Raw genomic sequence first — 8,738 nt, 5'->3', positions numbered from 1 at the left:
GTGGCTGATGTAGAAGGTCACTAACTAAATAGCAATGAAAATAAATAAGCAAGATGAAATAAAAGGGTTGTAAACAACTGATAAAAAGCACTAGGGTATCATGGGGTCATAGGGGAATCATGGGAATTGATCATACAAACATGTTCTCAAATTATAAGCAAGAAATTATTGTTGTGATGGATTGAGTTGGGTTATATCTTACAATCCTAGGAAAGTTTGGGTCCCGGAGCCGAATCGATTAGATTGTACAACACCTACAAGTCGACTTAGTCTTTCCTACTCAACAACATGCATGGTCTAATGAGACTCCAGTTGGTTTATGTCTTACAAGTCTCATTGAAAAGATAGGTGATGGGTAAAAAATGCAAGGATTCATAGGCTCACATTTCATCAAACATAACATGTGCATGAGTTGAGATCAAAACAAGCAAGCAAATAAATCATGAAAGCATATTAATTTAAGCATGAATCATTCCCCATGTTGGTTTCCCCTAATTACCCATTAACCCTAGCTAGGTCACTACTCACTCATTATCATGTTGATCATGCTAGCAAGGTTGTTAATCATACCAACAAAAGGAAACATGATGAATAAATGAAAGTAATTAACAATAATTAAAAAGGGATTAAGAGGATTATACCTACTAATGATTCCAATAATAAAGCAAAGAATAAAAGAAGTACTTGATGCTTGATTGAGAGGTTGTCAATCTTCCAATAATAACCCAAATAATCTTCAATTACCCAAAATAAAGGATGAACAAAAGAGAGATTAAGGAAATAAAACTTGTATTAAAACTTGATTAATTGTTGATTACAATACTAAAGAGAGATTTGATTGATATTAACTACTCTAATAATTGATAAGAAGAACATGCTCTTCTAATTAGACTAATGGGGTATTTATAGTGGAAATTAGGTGGATGCATTAGGGTTAACTAAGGGCTAAACTAGTAATTACACTTTTTAGATTGAGCAGGGAGAAGCCGGTATTTTTCGAAGGAAGGGCTTCTTTCTTTGATGCATGAAGAGACGAATTCGTGCTGGGCTGGAATCCGGGCGTATTGGTGTCGGGACGGGCGGATTGTAGCAGGGGAAGACGGGCGCCTTCAAGGAAATCCGGGCGGATTCTGGTGGCTGCTTACCCGGGCGTCTTTGGCAGAAGACGCACGGATTGTGCTGTGGAGGACGGGCGGATTCAAGGCAATCCGCTCGGATTGTAGCTCAGCATTGTTTCTTCTTCTTTTCTTCCCTTTTCTTCATAAAATCCTTGGGGGTTTCCTCGGGGATGCAAGGATCCTTTCTCAACATTGCTCATCTACTATCATATGTACAAAGGCCTTCTAATCTTGTCTCTCCTTGATGCTTGGTCGTTGAATTCAATCAATTTAGTCTTGTTTTGCCATGAAAATGCAAGATTTACACTCCTTTCCTACCAAGGGATCAAAATCTTAAAGAATATGCGAAACAAAGAACTAAAGACAATGAATGACCCAAATATGCAGTAAAAAGCATGGGAACAAGGCTAATTCGGGGGCTAAATATGCGCTAATTATGGTCACATCAAATATCCCCAAACCGAACCTTTGCTGACAAAGACTAGGACCATTATTTAAACTAACCTAATAACATAGCCGATATGAGACAATTAGCGGGTCTCACTCCGCCCCTTCAACTCACAACAAGACAACCATGAGGTAGGATACCTTCTTGCAAGGCAAGGTGGGTCTTGCCAAAATGGCGACACATCCAAACATTAAGCACACAAAATCAAATAATGGATGCAACTACAAAAGGAATAGCCACTTCCTCATCAAGTGGCGGAGGCAACCAAGAGAGAACAAATTTAAGAGCATATAATCCTTCACAAATACTAGTTCAACAAATTACTAAGGCTAAGAGGATGACACTAAATCACCTCTAAATGGTGTTAAACTAGACTACTTTCGTCCTCAATTTCCAAATGCTTTCGTCAAGAGCGATCGGATGGTGGTGGAATGATGATCCCTATGATGCTAGTAGCATATGACATGACAAGTCTCGAATTCTCTACAAAAGTAAAGGTCATGGATCGTCCCAAGCTCGACAAAGTGGTTTGACAAAAGGCTTTTTGGGAATGAAATGCTCAAATCTTTATAAACAAGGGTGGATATGACTAGTATTCAGAATTGTCCTCATTTAACTTTCACATTTCAAAAATTTAAGATGGGGTTTGTCCCTTCCGGGCTAGTGTCCTTTGCTTTCGCCAATCGCTTATTAGGCAACCGGTTAACCTCTAGACAATAGCTTTTCGGGGTGATAGTCACTCTGTCTCTGGGCGGTCGAATTCACAACCGTGTGGGGGCCCAATTCAATGGATCCCTCTCCAAATCACATCGAAGTGTTACGCATCCATCAAAACAACTAAAATTTCTCAACATTTCAACATTTCATAACATTTGAGGTTTCCTTAGCAATAAATTACTTCCACATGACAAATTTTTTGAAATGAGCACTTCAAACTTATTGATAGAAAGTATTTTTGGGTTGCCTTACCACAAGGTCAATCAAGGTCACCTAGACAAGTTAACCAAGTCCACATCGCATCACGGGGTTGGATAGGTGACTCACATGCAAACCCTTGACTAGGCTTTGGGTCATGGGTCAAAAGACACTAATATGACACAACCTAGGGTGTTTTACAACCATTCTAGTAGGCAAAGTCTTAAATTGAAAAAGTATTTGTAATGGCTTAGTTGCTCTTGTCAAAGTTCTCAATTAGGTACTTTTCAAAATGTTTTATCTAAATGCAACTACATGCCATGATGCAACTATTATATACATCCTAATGCAAGTGATTCTATCAACTAATATGACATATAAACTAAATGCAAGTCCTAAGTTCACATTGTTATACCGCATCAATCAAAATAGAGCCACATAGTCATTAACATAAAGAGGAAAAAAATGAGATTGGAAAGATCATACCATGCGGTCTTCATGATCCTCATGTCTCGGATGTGGCGTAGTCAATCAATGTAAACAAGGATAGAACAAACAATATATAATATATACAATATATACATAACTACACTACCAAAGAAATAAACATGTTTTTGGGTTTTTCAATTTTCACATTTTTATGGTTTTTCAAAATTTTTCAATTTTTTTTTTTTTTTTTTTTGAATTTTTGAATAAAAGTTAAGTTAGAATTCCCCATCCCCACACTAATATGGACATTGTCCTCAATGGCCAAAATGATGGGAAATTATGCAAACATGATGCATGATTTCTACACTAAATGCAAGCTACACTAATCTATACTACATGATGCATGGTTTTTGTTTATGACGGAGAGGATAATTTAGATTACCTCCCGTTGTTTATGCATTAACTTCCCCAAACCGATCTAGACATTATTGCTAATGTCCAAGGATGGGTGTAGTTCATGCACACACTATGCAATGCATGAAACTAATTTTGTCATTTTGGATTTTGAAAGGTGGGAACAATAAAATGAGAACACCTCAATGGGGCCGAGGTGCTAGTCCTCAATGGTGCTAGGACTACTCCAACAATGATCAAGATTAATAAATAGAAGAAAGAGAGAAATAGACAAACCTCAAGAGGGTAGGAGCCTCTAAAGCTTGCTAATTTTCCATCATATCATCATTATCATCACCTTCCTCACTAGAAGTCGTCTTATCACCACTTTCTCCTTCACTTTATTCTTCACCTTGCTCATCGTCCTCTTCTCCTTCTTCACTAGCTTCTTCATCAATGTTATCATCAACCTCTTCATTACCAACAACCTCATTATCACCCGGAATAACCCTAGATGCACTCGGAAATAGGACTTCCCTATCCGCCCAACTAGGCAAAGGACATGATGGGTCAAGTAGTCCTTGCCTAGCTAAATGTAAGAGGGGTGGATATTGGGCTAAGTAAGCATTTTTCCGATCCTCGAAAGCTTGCTTGTGCATCTATTGCATGAGAAGAGTCAAATAATCATTTCTTGCTTCAACACCTTCCGGCTTGAACTCTTGGTACTCGAAAGGGTAGGGTGGTGTGGCAATGGAAGAGGAGGGCATTTTAATTTCACCCTTTTGTTGTTGGATAATATACTCGGCCTCTTTTGACAAGGAAAGTAGATAGTTGGTCCGGTGGACACTCAATCGACAAATCTTTGAAGGCAAAGTGAAAGATCAAGCCTCACTAGTGAGCCATCCATACTTGGTGTCAATAGGGTTATGGGTAACCCACTTGTACTTGTATATCATAGTATTAATATCAATGAGATGACCACCTTCTTTCGCCTCATACTTGTTATCTTTGTTGAAGTTTGGATCAAAGTATTTGGCTAGGATAGTGACTAGGCCTCCATTCACAATAACGGTGGTGCCTTTCTTCCCACAATCAATATTTAACCATCTATCCACCAAGAGCCTTAGAGAGTTAACAGGCTTGGTGAATTCCATACCAACATTCAAAGCCGACTCAAGAAGAACAAAATTGAGTTTGGTGAAATGGTTGGTGTCTTTTCTTGCAATGATGGTGTTCCCTACGACCTTATGCCACACTCTAATGCCCGGATGGTGGCCTAATAGAGCGCGACTAGCATGAAAGTCTTCAAATTTCCTTCCGGAAATGGCCTCCCATAGAGGGTCGGGGTCATATTTGCCAACATTCTTAAAATAACTCGGAGAATCACTAAGACCCAAAGCTTTACCCATTTCCTCAAAGGAGATGCGCCTACTAACATTAGCTAGACGAAACTCGATGGTCTCCATGGTCTCGACCTTGTTAACTTTCAAAGAACTCAAAAATTCTAAGGTAAGGGAGGGGTATGTCAATTCTTTTGATTCAAACAATTTCTCCATCCCCATGGCTTTGAAAAAGGCTCTAGTTTGCTCAAGGACACCCAATTTTTCTAAGGAATCTTCACAAATAAACTTGGTGGATAGAAATTATTTCCTAGCAAACTTGGCAAAAGTGTCCCTATGGGATTTGGAAATGAAAATTACCTCCGGATAATTCGAAAGTTGAGCAATTTCCGGAGTAGAGGATGTTGTTGCTTCCATGGGAGGTTGTTGTTGTTGCACTTCCAAGTTTGGGTTAGCTACCACCATAGCCAATGCTTTCTTTGCATGAAGAGTCTTTTGCCTTGATGAGAGTGCCTTTGCCTTTGTTGCCTTTGTTGCTCCCTTAGTCCTTCCATTGATGAATAAACCAAGAAAAGAGTGAAAAATCTTCAATTTCTAGTGCACCCAAATCGATTTAAAGATGAAAGGCTTTGCCTTTATGAATTCAAAAATCGACTCAAAGGTTGAAGATTTTGTGCTTGGTTTTGATTTTTGTTGAAAGAGGAGTGATTGATTTGTTGTTAAAAGGATGTTTTGATTTGATTTTGGTGAATGTTGTTGAGGAATCTTGTTTTTGTAATGGAGAGGATGAGGGTTTTGAGGTTTATGAGTAGTGTTATGAATGAAGGAATGAAGAAATGAATGTGGGAGGGGGTTTATAAAACCCGAAAAATTTGAACTGCAGGGGCAAGACGGGCGGATTCTGCTCGGGACGCCCGGATTTAGCCTGTTCTGGGTTGGGAAAAACTCGCCTGAAGACGGGCGTCTTTCAGTGAAGACGCTCGGATTTGCAAACACGGGACGGGCGTCTTCTACAGAAGACGGGCGGATTCCTTCACAGGGATTTTTCTTGTTTTCTTCAGCCAAGAAGACGGGCGTATTCCTTTCAGGACGGGCGGATTTTTAAAGACGGGCGGATTTGAATGCAGGACGCCCGGATTCGTTGACAGTCAAAAATTTCAAAAATTCAGCTCATAAGAGGATGGGCGTCTTTTACCCAATATGCCCGGATTGCCTGAAGACGGGCGGATTCTCCTGAATCCGCTCGGATTCGACCCCTTTGTACCCAGATTCAGTTCCATCCGTGTACTATGCATATCCCTTGTCATTTTTCCATTCTTCTTCATATCTCGTGTTCTTCATCGTGGGGCACTACTAAGGCATGGATAGCCTAGGCAATTGCCATCCCCACACTAAGCTAAAGCACTACACATTAATTGAAATTATTAGTCCCTCCCTCATTTCTCTCAAACATGATAATTATCTTGATCAAAGTATAAAAATTCAAAAATAACAAAAATGCAATATAAGAATTGAAATGCAAGTTAGGGAGTTAGAAATATTTACAAATGGTGGTTTAGGGAGGACTCCACCAAACTCTCATTCTTGATGAGATGTCAAGGGGGCATGTTCAAGGTGTTGTTGATGTTGATCAACACCTTGAAAAAGTAATCAAACGCTTGTTCATTATCATGATAGAGGTCTTCAATAGACCTTGGCCCTTGTTGTCGGTCTTGATCGATGGCATTACCAATGTAGGGATTAAAAATCCCTTCAAATTCGTCGTCCTAAAGGCCACATACTTCATTAAGTTGATCATTGAAAATCTCTTGATTTGATGGAGACAACTTTCCCATTTCCTTTTCTTAGCCAATGAGGCCATCTTCTTCATTGCTTGTCTTTGATGAGCTTTGCAAGCTAACTTTGTCACAATTCACTTGCTCTTTGAATGGAGCATCTTCAATTTTCTTCTTCCATTGGAGTTCCGACTTCTTCCTTTCATCCTTCCGACTATAATGATCGATCATAAAACACGGTTCATGTAAACGGGGAGCTCTCATAGTCTTGTCAAGATTAAAAGTTATACTCTCATCTCTCATATCTAGAGTGAGCTCACCATGTTTTACATCAATCAATGCACCTGCGGTGTGTAAGAAGGGTCTTCCTAGAATGATTGGAATGTTGGAATCTTCCTCCATATCAACAATGACAAAGTCCACCGAGATGAAAAACTTCCCAATTCGTACGGTGACAACTTCCCATATCCCTAATGGTGTCTTCGTCGATCTATCGGCCATTTGGAGTGTGATATTGGTGCATTTAAGCTCTCCCATCCCCAACCTTTTACTCACCGAGTACGGCATAACACTTACACTAGCCCCTAGATCACATAAGGCTTCATTGATCGTGGTGTCGCCAATGGTACACGGTATTGAGAAGCTTCCCGGATCCTTTAGTTTTGGAGGTGAACTCCCTTGAAGTATTGCACTACTCACCTTAGTGAAGGCGATAGTCTCAAGTTTCCGGATCGACTTCTTCTTTGTGAGGATGTCTTTCATGTATTTCGCATAGGCCGGCACGTGATTGATTAATTCCGTGAAAGGAATTGAGACTTCCAAATTCTTCACAATTTCCATAAACTTTCCAAGTTGGTCATCAAATTTGGGCTTGGCTTGACGACTTGGAAAAGGAAGTCTAATCACAATGGGCTCCTTCTCCTTGACCTTGTCTTCATTTTTCTTTGAAATTTCTTCTTTTGATGATTCTCCATCTTTGGAGTTTTGCACAATTTCATCCTTATCACTAGCTTCCACAACTTCTTCGGTGCTTCATACCTTGTACTACTTCTCAAGTGAATGGCACTAACCGTTTAATGTCTTGGGGGATTACTTTGAGGTGGTAATTGCCCCTTTTGTCTTTGTGAGCTTGAAGATGCTAGTTGAGTCAATTGGGTTTCCAACATCTTGGTGTGAGCTAGAATGTTGTTGATGGTGGTTTCCTTTGCTTGACTATCTTTTTGCATTTGAGTGAAAAACTCTTGTTGATTCTTTTGCATTTGGAGGACCGCTTTTTGAACATCAAAACCTTGGTCATTTTGGTGATTGTATGGATTTTGGTTTTGGTAACCTTGGTTTTGGTTGAAAAAGGGTCTTTGATTTTGGTTTCTCATGGAAGGTGGGGTGTATGTTGTTTGAGGGTTTTGAACATTTTGGCTTTTGTGTGAGAGATTTGGATGAAACTTGGTGTTTTCATTGTAATAGTTGGAATAAGGGGTACCACTCTTGTATGCTTGGAAAGCATTCACTTGTTCATTTGTTCCCCTACATTCACTTTGGTCATGTCCCAAAGTTCCACAATTCACACATATCCCGCTTGGGATTGATGAGGATTCCGTCATGGCATTAACATGATGCTTTTATGATTTTGAGGCTTCTTCAAGTCTAGCCATAGCTTGTTCAAACTTCAAATTGATTGTGTCAATGTGAGCACTAAGTTGAGCACCCAATTAAGTAACGGAGTCGACTTCATGCCTTCCTCCTCTAATAGCCTTGCGAGGTCTACTATATTCTGAGTTATGGACCGCCATTTCCTCAATCTTGTTCCATGTTTGATTGTCATCAACTTCGGTGAACATTCCATTTGATCCCATGTTGAGAATGTTCCTTGAATCTTCATATAGACCGTTCTAAAATTGTTGTACCAAGAACAACTCGCTAAGTCCATGGTGAGGACATGAGCGACAAATTCCCTTGAACCGCTCCCAATCTTCATACAAAGATTCTTCATCCCTTTGCTTAAAACCCGTAATTTGAGCTCTTAGCATGTTAGCCTTTTCCGGTGGGTAGAACTTTTTGTAGAAAGCTAGAGTCAACTTCTTCCAAGAATAAATTCCGAGAGTGGCCTTATCAAGGCCCTTCAACCATTGTTTCGCGGTGCCAATTAGAGAAAAAGGAAATAAGACCCATCGAATTTGGTCTTGAGTCACACCGGTTTGAGAAATCGCATCACAATACTCACAAAAGGTTTCCATATGAGAATGAGGGTCTTCACTAGGCATCCCCCCAAAGTGGCTCCTTTCGACTAATTGGATAAAGGCGGATTTGGCAATAAAATTTC

General features: G+C 39.8%; 1 non-coding gene across 1 annotated transcript; it reads left to right on the top strand.

The window, feature by feature from the left end:
- Positions 1-8,338: 8,338 nt before the first annotated feature.
- On the top strand, positions 8,339-8,445 carry LOC141624302 (small nucleolar RNA R71). Its single transcript, XR_012534109.1, has one exon. It is a non-coding gene; the product is annotated as a small nucleolar RNA R71 (small nucleolar RNA).
- The last annotated feature ends 293 nt before the right edge of the window (positions 8,446-8,738 follow it).

Source organism: Silene latifolia, chromosome X, assembly GCF_048544455.1.
Source record: "Silene latifolia isolate original U9 population chromosome X, ASM4854445v1, whole genome shotgun sequence".
NCBI lineage: Eukaryota > Viridiplantae > Streptophyta > Magnoliopsida > Caryophyllales > Caryophyllaceae > Silene > Silene latifolia.
This window is presented reverse-complemented; position numbering and strand designations above follow the sequence as displayed.